Here is a 13240-nt window from a genome sequence, read left to right as displayed (position 1 = left end):
ATTTGAACAGTGAGTGTAATTTACGCGATGAATTTCAAATCCCCTTATTTTTCAAATAGGCTCTTTGACTTCAACACTTTAATTTCTGTGTGCTGTAATAACTAGTAGCAAAAAGTTCGAACAGATACAAATAATTAAAATGAGCAATCTGCCAGTTTTGAAAATTTTTTGTGTTCCAATTCGAAATTGTGCCAACATTTTAAACTCTCTATACCTTTAATTGTCCAATCTAGAGAGAAGACCGTGAGCAAGTTTTGAATGATTGTCCAAAAACGCCAACAAAAGTATTTGAGTTTTTGAAGGCATTGAGATTTTTCAAACGGTGTTGACAAATTTTTTCAAAGACGCAACGAAGCCTGTTGACATCGAAACGTTTTGGAACTAATTACACGCAAGCGCCGCATCGAAATAATAAGTTTTTTTGCATTATTTAACATGAATCAACTTTGAACACTCTGTATAAGTTTTTGATTTTTGCCATCATTCGCAATTATTATAGAATGATAAAGATTTTTCGTCTGGTTAGGTCAGTTCATATTTTGCGGTTTTTTTGCATGCTGGAAAATAATGTTTTTTTAAATTATCACTAACAACAGATTATCAAAACAATTTGAAAAGCGAGCAGAACACTTTCAGTCAGCAAAATACTAACAAGTTGAGTCGCAGATAGATTCATTTTTTGTGTTTCTGAGAAGTAAAGCAGTTTTTGTCTGAAATGTAGTCGGGTAGTGTATAGATGGTGTTCTGGAAATAGAATTTCAGCTTTGTTTTATTATTTTGAAAAAAAAAATGCGAAAAAGGACAAATTGTGCCGTGTAATCAAATTCTGCTACTCGATAAAATATTCTGTTCTAAAAGCTGAGTTTTGGCAATCCTGCTGCTAGTAGGATTTTTTGAGGTCTAAATAGTAAATAGATCCTATAAATTGTTTCCCGCTCATTATAGGATCAATCTTCTACAAACGGTAGTCATATCACCGGTCCCTCAATTGAAAAACCACTTCAGAAGAATCGGTCAAATTGAATAGCGTCTCAGACCGCTTTCATTAGGTTTTTGAAAAAAAGTCAAGATAAGTTCGAGTTGCTGAATTTTGTGATGCGTAAAAGACCATAGTTGACTTGATGCCCAAAAACTCTCAATATGGACCGACCATAGAGTAATTATCAGAACAAAATGGGTATATAATGGCTGAGATATCTCGTATTAATTACGGTGGCCTGGAAAAACGACACAACGATAGGGTTGAACACCTGCTCAAAACAGTCAATTTTTGCGGTTAAAACCTGCCCTAACTATCTGTTCCATCCTTCAAAGAGTGTTCCATATATTAAAAAGAAATTAACAAACCTGAATCCGATTTACTGGTGGCGAGTTTGCAGTCTCAACTAGTAGTAGAATTTAATTATTTCAATGAAAAAATTTCTATTTCACGCTCCCATTAGGTTTTTTCATTGTTTATCCAATGATCACAATGATTGCCTAATGATCGTTATGTATACCAAAAGAGCCTAAAATGAAGGTTTTGTAAGTATGAAATATTTTTCATTATTTAAGTTATAATGTTTGTTTCTATATGTTATTGTGTGTATGTAAGCTTACATGTAACTAATGGGGCTAGGTCTTTAACCAGACCGACCTTTTACCAGACCACAATTTAATAATTCAGTTAAGATAAATTTAAATTAGTGGAAGATTCAAAAAGGAAGCTGTTAGAACAAACAAAACTTAGCTGAGAAAACCGTGAAATCATTGTCTTTAACCAGACTAAACGAACGGCGTCAATACATCTGTCAATCAAATTTGTTTATCGAGTCTGGTAAAAGGTCCATGTTATAACTTTTCTGGTAAAAGGTCCATGTTATAACTTTTCTGGTAAAAGGTCCATGTTATAACTTTTCTGGTAAAAGGTCCATGTTATAACTTTTCTGGTAAAAGGTCGGTCTGGCAAAAGGTCGGTCCCCGTAACTAATGTCTGTTTGTTTATTTGTATTTTACTTACTAATTACCTGTATGCATTATAAATGTGTACTTCATCTTGTATGTCTGCACGCATGTATGTAGGTTTGATTAAAGGTCTGTTTATCTGTATGATGTCATTTATGTTGTGTACATTGAAAAATATGTTTGCATGTGTGACTAAACTTAATTTTTTTTTAATTTTTTGCTTCTGTTATTTGTAAATTTTTGTATGTATCTTATATTTGTGCGTGTTTGTATATATCTCTGTTCGAATAATGTATGAACCTATCTGAAGGCTAAGATATACCTTTAGAAGACTTTTCGAAGAATTTGAGATCCATACCGTTAACGGGAAGTTGAACTTGAATTGGAACTCAACACACAAACAAAAGAAGAAAATCAGGCTTACACAAATACACAGTGCTTCACATATGGTCACAAACATGCATTTAAATGCAATAGTAGATATTTATAAAATAATTAGTAGAAATTTCAGGTTACCAAGGACTAAAAATAGAATGAGTTTGTTTTAAGTATAGACTTCTGACTGTGGCTACAGTCTAAAACTTTTTCGCAATCGTTTATCCTTGCTCAGCTTTTGGATAAACCCTTTTAAAGACACAATTTTTTTTAAACATGAAAAGCAAACATAGATACATGACATTGCACACACAAAGAACTATTTTATAGCAAATCTATAGTAATTAGCGAACCTTTCTACAAATATCTAAAAAAATCAGTTCGAAATTAACATTCATTCCAATTTACTTCCATGAAATATTAAGCTTCGAAGCACTAAAAAGACATATGTAAGTTTGTATATATTCCTATATGTATGTTAGTAAGAAACTATAAGAAGGCTAAGGTGTACTCTTAGAAGTTTTTCGAAACAATTCGAAAGATATAACTGTAACCGGAAACTGAACTTTAATACATAAGCAATGGAGGCACAGCAGGAAAACACAAATGCTCACGTGCTTCACACACATGGACACAAAAATGCGATTATATGCAATAGATGGTACTTTTATGAAAAAAAGGCGATTATATGCAGTAGAAAAAGCGGCAAAAGTTTTCAGATTACCGAAGACAGAAAGTAGAATAAGTTTGTTTTATGTATGGAATTCTGATTATGATTACAAGTCTGAAACTGTTTCACATTCATTTATCCTTCCTCGACTTTTGCATAGTTCTCTTTGAAAGCGACAATTATCATTTTAAGACATGAAAAACTAAGATAGATACATGCAATAGGCACACACACAAATATTTTAAGCAAAGTCTATAGTATATGGCGATTTATTCTAGAAACATGTGGTAAACTCATTTCGAACTTTAGTTCTAATTTTACTTCCACAAAGTATTATGCTTCAGAAAAGATACCCTTCTGAACACTTCTGAAAAGATACCCTGGCATTCACATTTAAATTTTTAAAAAGATGTATTTTGATTTTCAATTAGCTGCAAAAAATTATTATTTTTTTCACAATAAGCGAAAAAGTTTTCATTTTGTCTAAACAAATTGCGAAAGATGACTCAATTTTTTCAAAAAAAATGCTAACAGTTTTTCGTTTTTTTTTAAAACAAAAATGCTAATTTGCTTTTTAGTTTTTTCTACAAAATGCGAAAAATAATTCACAAGATGCTAAAAGTGTTTGTTTTTTTTTCAACAAAATGCAAGAAGTGTCTCAATTTTTTCGACAAGAGGCAAAAATTGTTTCACTTTTTTTGACCAGATGCTAGAATTGATTCAATTTTTTGAACTAGGTTGTTCAAAGAAATGGAGAAAAAGTAAATTTGTTGGAAAGTTATAACAGGTTTAGGTTTTGAGTAGGTGATAAAAATGTCTTTGATTCTTTGTCGTAAAATTTCAAAGTTTCTGAAGTAAAAAAAACTTTTTTGCTTGTCAAATGTAATTTAGCCATCAGTATAAAGCGTTGATAAGCAAAATATCGATCAAAAATAAACTCTTGTACTGATTAAATTTTTCCAAAGAGACTTTCACTTAGTCGGAGAACTGTATTTTGTACTAAATAAACGTCCAAAAACTATGAAAAAAGTAAAACTTATCATCTTTTCCATCAACAAGAAAATCAATTGGAACTTTTGCTTTTTTTTGCGTGGCAACTCGAGACACTTTAAGTGTTTTTTGATAGACATTTTCCAGAAAATGATAGAAACGTTTCTAGATTAAAATTTAAAATAAAAAACACTAAATTTTGATAAATTGTTTTTGAGTTTATAAGGTAATCTTTTTAACAACAACAAATTATTCATTCTGATTTCCTCTTACATAAAAAAAACAATAGCTGTTTATAATGTACAGCAACTTGAAAAAAAAATAAATTTTACTGAATATTTCAAAGAAGGTTAAATTTTTCAAATACAATTTCAATTAAAATCTATATAAATCTCAGAAATTGTCACAAAAACCGCCTTCACTATGAACCAAATCCGACTCGACTAGATGGTGATAAGGGTTTGTGTGAGAAAAACAGAGAAATTATGACTGGAGATCCATCAATCAGTTTTCTTGATATCGTCTTACTATCAACCATTTTCGATCATCCTTATATTCGTAACTCGTCAAATGTTCGCAGGACAATAGTTGGAACTGACGCTAGCCAATTGTATCCATTCTCAATGTGTCAGGAGATGCCATCTGGATTTTACACAAGATGGGAATTTGGTTAAAATTGAACGAGTCAAGCCTAGAAACAATACAACATGAAAACTCGAGAACATGGTTATGTCTTTCTATCAAAAAGCAAGACTAAAGTGTAAAACTACAAGTTTTTAGACAACTGAAAAACAGAAGAAAATTGATTTAATCCATGTTGATGACTTCTGCGATCAATGTAAAACAGTATTTGAAGCTTTGGGCTTTCCCTTTTGATTTTATGATCCTGTCAATAAGCATGTCCATCTTCGTCAGATCAAGATTTTGAAAAAGGAATTGAGAAATGAGAAATGGATGAGCTGAGACAAACTTATATAAAAGAAAAAGGTTGCAAAATTCAATAAATGTGGAATGTGAGTGGTGGGAGCACTTCAAAACAGTTTTAAAGTCAAGATTTTTCAGACGAATTCATACAAAACAATGCAGTCAAGAACCATGTCAAGACAATTTTGCCTTGCAAAAGACTTTTGTCTACTGATTCTTTCCTTTGAAAAACACAGAAAGGATCCCTTTCTGGCTAAGTTCAATGTGATTTGATATCTCCCGACTGTTTTTATAAGTCAATGTTTTTTACCTTTCCTCCAATTTTCAGAAACGCTCACCTGTGTTGGAAAGATAATGGAGAATTAAATACATGAAAAACTGAGCCGAAGAAGACAATTTATAAGAAAAACTTAAAACGAATACTGAATTAAAGCTTGAAATTAGAAAATGAAATCGTCACTATCATCGCTCCCCTTCTTTACTTCTATCTGTAACTTGGGATTCAGTGTACAAACATTTTTTGGTTTATTCAGTACAAGTCTAGCAAACACTTAAACTTTTGCTATGTCTGTTGTTGATGCTGGTCGTGAAGAAATGGAGAATCCACACGACGGAGTTGTGTCTGAGACAATGAAGCTTCTGTGTAACAGCTCATACGGTTAACAAACTTGATCAGATCTAGACAAACAATAACTAAATATATCGGCAATGAAAATACACTCAAAGCATTAAAAGAGATGTTTTCAAACAATTGAATGTTGTGAAACAAGACTTATGCAAAATTATAACTTTTGAAGTCAACAATTGATCAAAGAGAACCAAACATTGTAAAGTTTTGGATTCTTCAATATTGCAAACTTAGAATGTTGGAGCTAGACTACAATTTTTTCCACAACTATTGCGATAAGCATAAATTCGATGAACTGAAAATGAACACTGGCTCATTGTATCTAACATTAGCAGAAAAGAAATTGGACTATAATATTTCACCTAAGAACAAAACTCAAGGGTCACAAACTCGTCAAAGTGACTGTAGAATTGATTTTATAGCTGATGCAAAGAAAACCTTTTTCAAAGGTACGTGCTGCGCGGTTCATAAAAAAAACATGACAAGGAGAACACGGATTTTTCAAAAAAGAAATTCTCTGTACTAATAAAAACATGAGCAGAAAATTGAAGCGTTGCGATATGAATTGATTAGAAGGGAATATTTTCCCAAAAAAAACATTTCTCATGATTTTTTGAACAAAAATTAGCTAAACCTAGACTATTTCCAGCCAGAAACAACACCTTAAGAAACTGAACCCGCCGATGGCACGTTATCTATAAATAAAAATTAACCACGCGGCCAACTTAATATTGAAAATAATTTTTTTTAGTGCAAAAATGCCGCCGTCAGAGTATAGCCTTTCACAGATAGCCTTTCCTTCCTCTGCAAATCGCAGAACCACACATCGTCACGCATTACGCACACAATCGGATAGCATGCCAACCTTCACTAATCGGTAAAATTCAAAATCTAAAATCTCAAAATATATTTCTCAATTGGTTTGTGACTAGTTCATTAGAAAATTGTTTTTTAGTGCAAAAGTGCCGCCGTCAGAGTATAGACTTTCACAGATAGCATTTCTTTTTTCTGCGAATCGCAGAACCACACATCGTCACTCATTACCCACACAATCGGATAGTATGCCAAGCTTCACTTATCGGTAAGTTTCAAAATCTCAATTATCAAAATATGTTACTAAAATGTTTTGAGACTAGTTTATAAGAAAACTGTTTTTAGTAGACACAATCGCCCAAAGTTTGAATTCAACTCAGCGGCCACAAGTCCGATTATAATGTAGTTTGATGCCAACTCTCACTTATCAAACAGTTTGGCAACCCTCACTTAGCAGCAGGTCCGATTATTCAACTCACAAAACCAACACAATTCCGTTCTCACAGTCGTTCTGTTTTTCAGGACATTGTTTGTAGAGTTTTCCACTGCAACTCATTTTTGACCTTTATGACTTTAGAATTTACTTTTACAAAATTACTTTAGGTTTTTAAAAGAAAACTGTTTTTCAGTGCAAATCGCCGTCTCATATGGTGCTGATTGAAATTGCAAATGGTGCTGACTCAAATTGCAAATCATCTCTATTGCCTCATCTGAGGAAGTTTACTACTTGTTTTATTAGTGCTACATAGTAGTTTAAATTAGATAAATTTTTAATGATAATTATGGAATTAAAATTCCCAAGTATTTCTTTTTGATTCGAGAAATTTGGCTCTACTGAAGCTAATTGTTACTGTTTTTCGGATATACTCATGTAATCTTAATTATGTGCCCAAATGATGAAAAATTTTGGCTGTAAAAATTAACCAAGGATAAATGCTTACACTCAAAACGGGCTCATGACAATCGAAATGTGGTGGTCTTTCCTTTTCTTAAAAACTATCGAAATAAATCTTCAATCCTTATTTCATTAACTCACTGTTCATACCTCCTTCTCCCTTCTATAATTAAGTCAGAATTTGTCGGTCCAATATCAGAATTTCCTGGGGTTTCAATCGATCGCTTCAATGGTGAGAACCTCAATTCTACGATTTATTTTCTTTTGCACTGTCATACAGATCACATGATGGGCCTTAATGAGCCTGAGCTCTTCTAAAGGTTAAAACATTATAACTTGAAATTTTGTTGTCAAAAAAATTCGGCGGTTTTGTTGAGTGCATTGCTGCTTTATGTTCATTTAACTCTACATATAGTACCTCTGGATTCAGATAATGAGAAAACCTTGAATGTTTCATTGGAAGGGGACGAGACTCCTACCCTAACTGTCACTCTTATTCCTGCAGGTCACTGTCCAGGTTCAGTAATGTTCCTACTAGTTTCCAACGAAAAATCTGTCCTTTTTACTGACAATTTCCGATGGCAAGTTGGTCATACGACGCAAATCAATCATCTTTTCGACAATTTACAAGAAGGTGCTGTTCATAATTTTGATATTGTTTACATCGACACAACGTTTTGCAAAACAAATTCCAATTTCATACCTTGTAGGGAGAGCTGTATTTCAGCCATATTTCAAGCCGTCTCCGCATGGCTCTGTTCATTTCAAAATAATGTGGTTCATTTTTGTAATAAAACTCGCTACGGTTATGAGTTTTTAATGAAAGAGCTTGCACTTAGATTCAACACTAAGGTTCACGTTTCATTATGCCAGTATCAACTGTACAAATTTGTTTCCTCAATTCAAAATTAGCTCACCTTAGATGGCGAAAGTACCAATATCTATTTCTGCAAGCCGTCGTCTGCGTCTGCGAACTTAAAACTGCCTTGCAAGCCGGGCATCCCAAGTCCAGAATTGCTTACAATCATTCCAACTGCAATGTTTTTCACTAAAAACGAGATAATGCCTGGGAGATTGGTTAAAGCAGTGTCTGAGAGAACCATTCGGTGCTGTTATTCTTCGCACTCTTCAGCTGACGAAATAATTGACTTCCTTTCCGTTCTGCAAGTCGGAAGTATTACACCCTCCGTTTGTCCAGACTCTGTGAAGGCTTTTTTTTAAATACGCTCAAACATCAGAATCCAAAGACTTCAAAAGATTCGAGTACAAAGTTGTGGAAAGAGAAAGTTAAATTCAATAACAGAGGTAAACGCAAACTTTATCTGGAGAAAACTTCAACAAACACACCAGACTACGAATACCATAGTGAGCCATTAAGACAGCAAAGGCGCTTTGTCGAAGGAGGAGTTTTCGAGGGAAAGGATTCAGAAACAGCCAAAACAGCCGAGGGGACAAATATTTCAACAAAAACACCAGACTATGAATACCATAGTGCCCATAGTGAGCCATTAAGACAACACAGACGCTTTGTCAAAAGTGGAGATTTCGAGGAAAAGAATTCAGAAAAAAAAACAGAAAATTTGATCCAATTGCTCAACAAAATTTAAAAACATAATTTTACTTTTCGTACTGTATTTTTTAGTTACCGCTTGTATACGTTTTTCTTTTCAGTTTTAATTAAACGAGGATTCTTAATCCAGTTTTTAGAGGAGATTTCAGATCAGCTTTCAAAATATACAATCGAGCCGTCCTTTATCTTGTCTCAAATGCTGATGAGTGCAATGATAGTTTCTGAACCAACTAAACCATCTCATCTCAAATACTGATAATCGCGATGATAATTTCTGAACCATCTCATCTCAAAAACTGATGAGTTACTTAGCTGCCATTTCAAACTGAACCATCTCATCTCAAATACTGATGATGATTTCTGATGCATAACTGAACCATCTCATCTCAAATACTGATGAGTGACTTAACTGTCCCCATTTCAAACACGAATTGCCATTTCAAACCCTGAACAGCCATTTCAAACACATTTCAAACCACAATGAAAAATTTGACATCCGCATAGTTAACCAATGTTTTAAGATTTGTTTGTGGATTCCGCTGAAAAACGGATAAGTCCTTTTGCGTTCATTTTGCGCGTTCCTATAGATAATAAATCAAATATTCCACCTCTAGTTTTTAATTGTTCATATGCAAGTTCAGTAATAAACAAAAACGCGGAATCCAATTACAATTTGCGGAATCCGCTTTTATTTGCGGATTCCGCATAAAAATTTTGCGGATTCCACTTACATTTGCGGATTCCAATTACATTTTGCGGAATCCACTTACAGTTGCGGAATCCAGAACAACTAGCTATAATTGCTTGTTGCGGAATCCGCAACAAAACAAATGTGCCGACAAAATTTACGTTACAGGTATATGTATGCGGAGTCCACTTAAATTTTGTTTGTGGAATCCACTTATATTTTGGAACATATTTTAAGACTTGTCTCTGGAATCCAGGAACATACAGACACAAATTTGTGCTCCTATCCAGTGCACAGTTTGGCCTCGTAATGTTATTGCAAAATTAAGCACCTCAAAGAGGCAAGGAGTTTGTTGTCAGGTTAAAACCCTCCCAGTCGGGCAGAAACTAATCCAGGAATTTCTCGAGGGGGGGGGGGGGCGGTTTTACAAAAAAAAATTTCAAAAATTTTGACAACCTTTTTTTAGGTCGACCAAATTGATTTTCCGTGCTCTCCTAAAGCACTAAAAAGACGCTGTTTAGGCCAAATTTTCTGGGAAACTTTGACAAAAAATAGCGTTCTTTTTGGCGCGCGCTCCCCCTCAAAGTTAGTATATATTGGCGCCCGAGCCGCCTTTAGAAAAATTTTAGAGTCGGTCGGCCAATAATGGATTTCTGAAAAAGTACCAAAGGGGGGACCCTTTGGGTCGGCAGGGGGTCAAATCCCTAAAAAAAAAGCGTCCGCAAAACACCCAAATCCCCCCCCCCCCCCACAAATCCGCCCCTGCAGTCGGGATTCGGATTCCTAATTGATAATTCTCAATATTTTTGCTAAACACTCCAATCTAACTCTAAAATAACTCTAATTTTTTTCTGATGTCTAGAAGAAGGACTGGACGTCTGCGTGGATTAAACTATCGTTTATTTAAGCCATAACTGTGTTTATTACATAACTTAGTGTCCTTTGGTAATTTTTTTGAAAATTAATTTGGTCGAATCACTTTGCCCTATTTGCTAATAATATGCGTATGGTTTTTTATACTGCGGGAGATTTTTTGAATAATTTTTTGACTTTTTTCGGATCAAACATTTGAGCAATTTTTGGAAAATTTTGCCCAAAAGGTAGCAAAAATTTTCAGGGCTGGCCAAATGGCTCCCGTGCAATGGTGCCCAAGGCGAGATTATGGAAAGATTTGGTAGCCAAAGTTGAAGAAAAAGCCCCCCCCCCCCCCCACCTCAACTACCCATCCCTCAGCACGCTACTGGCTTTTGGTTTACTTTGTAAGCAAAACGGGATCTCTTTTGTTTTCAGACAAAACCTTTTCGAGGGTTCTAGTATGTAGTTAGATAGCTACAAACAAAATGGTGGTGTGTAATTTCTGCCATATGGTCATAATGACGAAAGTTATATACTACATGGCATAGTACTTTCACACATCGTGTTATTTGCTTAAGTTGACCGGCTCAGTTAAATTGCTATCTGACTCACTAATTGTACAAAACGTAAAATTCTACACAGTAAAGTTAAATCTTTCGAAGTTAAATGGCACATGGTACTAATACCATCAACATACACGACACAATTTAACATTTTTGAGATTTTCACGTCTTCACCAACGGACGAATTTTGGGCAAAAAGTAGTTACTACACCGAAAATACCTAGCATACAATTTTCATGGATATAAAATTTATAAAAAAAACTTGTCTTAATTTCCATTCAAGCTTCATTTATGAAAAATTGCTTGTCCTAGAGATTTCATACAATTTTTTGGACGTCTAAAACCGTATGACTAGAAGTTTTTACAAATGGAACTTGTATGATTATAAAGTTTCATCAGCCGGTGATTATTAAACTGGTTCTGCTTTTGGGCATATCAGTTTGTGGATGAGGTCAAATATCTGGGTCTCACAATTCGCCCTCAAAGAAATAGACCAGGTATGTTTATCTTTGCTCATGTGAATCATTTATTCAGCTTTTTGATAACCTTGGAATTATAAAGCAACGCCATGTTTTTGCCCATTTCTCTTGGCAAAAGAAACCGTGCTTTGCTAATTTTTCAGTTTTTTATCCGAACGCTTTTTTAAAGTTTTTGGTTAAAAATTTCAAAAATTTCGAATTATCATTTTTCTCCTACGTCAGACTTTTTGTTAGTCATTAATAGTCTAGAAAAATCTCTAATTGGTGTTCTCTGCGTATCACTCCCGAATGTGATTTTAGGCTGATTTTGATCCGTTTTTTTTAGCTTCTTCCAAATACTTTTGACAGTTATGACACTTATGATTGAGTTTTTTGGACACTTCAAGGCCGACAAGTCAATGGCATGGTCAGAATATTAATATTATAATTCAAAATTTTAGCTTTGTGCTGGATAAGATTGGTTTCGACCTAATAATAAACTTTTGTAAAGTCATTGCTAATTAGGAATAAAAGCTTGTACAACTCAGGCACGGCGGATCTAGGAATTTTTCGAGAGGGAGGGGGCGGATTTTCAGAAAAATTTTGAAATTTTTCTCGACCTTTTTTTTAGGTCGACCAATTGATTTTCTGAGCTCTCGCAAATCTCTATAAACACCCTATATTGACCAAAGTTTCTGCTCCGCAGGCAACTTTTTCAAAAAACAGGCCAAAAATTGCGTTTTTAAGCACTTTTTGGCACATTTCGACTAAAAAACGCATTTTTCGGCGCCTCTTCTCCCCTCAAATTTAGTATATAATGGCGCCAAAGGCGCCTCTAGAAAAGTTTTAAGGCCAGTCATCCAAAAATGGATATCTCAAAATAGTACAAAGGGGACCCTTTGGTCGATAGGGGGATGAATCCCTGAGGAGAGAAAGCGTCCGCCAACCCCTCTCCCCTCCCCTCCCGCCCCCCCCCCAAAAAAATCCGCCACTGGTACAACTCCTTCATGACTTTGGAAAACTTGCATTTTTTTCAGGCGGAATTTCTTAAAAAAGCAACATGGAAAGTTTTTATTATGAATTACATTAATGAACCATAGCTAATACTTTAAATAAATTTTAATATGTTGAATAATATCAAAACCTAAATTGCAATACTGTTTTTTGTGACTCAGTTCAGGGTATGGAAAACTGTGACAAATTCTTCGAACTCCAAACTCATTTCTAAGGCTCTTTCTACATCATTTGGATCAATTAAGCAATGCCCCCCCCATTCTCGTTCAATAGGTACTTGAGACATGTTTATAACCACTGGAAAATAGTTTGAATGATATGAAATTATAAAATAGATTTTCCAACGAACGTGGAAAGCCAAAATATTCAATATCAAAGCTAAAAAGTTTCATTTAGAGTAAAAAAAAATCGATAAAACTGAGGCATATAAAGCTACTTTTTTCTGTCCTAAGAGGGAAAAAGCTATTGCGTACAATATTAAACGGCTGCGGAGAACCATTTTTGCTTTTCAGATACAAGGCTAGAGCACCAACCCTAGCAACTCACTTTCCTCGATGAGACTTCTATTTTAAGTTTCGATTTTTTCTTTTTCAAAATTTTTCTCGATACTCATATAAAATAGATTCCATTCGGTCAATTGATTGCGTGCAACGAACACATCAATCATCTCTTTTTGTTTGCAGATGTTTTTAGCGTTTTACCGTCACTTTAGCTACTATTTTTTCTGGTTTTTGAATTTTTTGACCCAGTTCAACCGATCCGTTATTTAAAAAAAACAACATCTGAACAAAGTTAGAGTTTCCGTTCGAGTAAAAATTGCACTTCACATTTAATGACAACTTAGGTGTTGCTG

General features: G+C 34.3%; 1 protein-coding gene across 1 annotated transcript in view; it reads left to right on the top strand.

The window, feature by feature from the left end:
- The first annotated feature begins 10925 nt into the window (after nt 1–10925).
- LOC134853898 (dual specificity protein phosphatase 8-like) overlaps nt 10926–13240 on the top strand; it is a 37998-nt gene continuing 35683 nt past the window's right edge. The window contains exons 1-2 of the mRNA XM_063869860.1: nt 10926–11113; nt 11306–11412. The gene's annotated coding sequence lies outside the window, so the exon portion shown is untranslated. The remainder of the gene's footprint in view (nt 11114–11305; nt 11413–13240) is intronic.

This window comes from Symsagittifera roscoffensis, chromosome 9, assembly GCF_963678635.1.
Source record: "Symsagittifera roscoffensis chromosome 9, txSymRosc1.1, whole genome shotgun sequence".
NCBI classification, from domain to species: Eukaryota; Metazoa; Xenacoelomorpha; order Acoela; family Convolutidae; genus Symsagittifera; species Symsagittifera roscoffensis.
The sequence above is the reverse complement of the archived record's forward strand: the minus strand, read 5'-3'. Positions and strand labels throughout refer to the sequence as shown.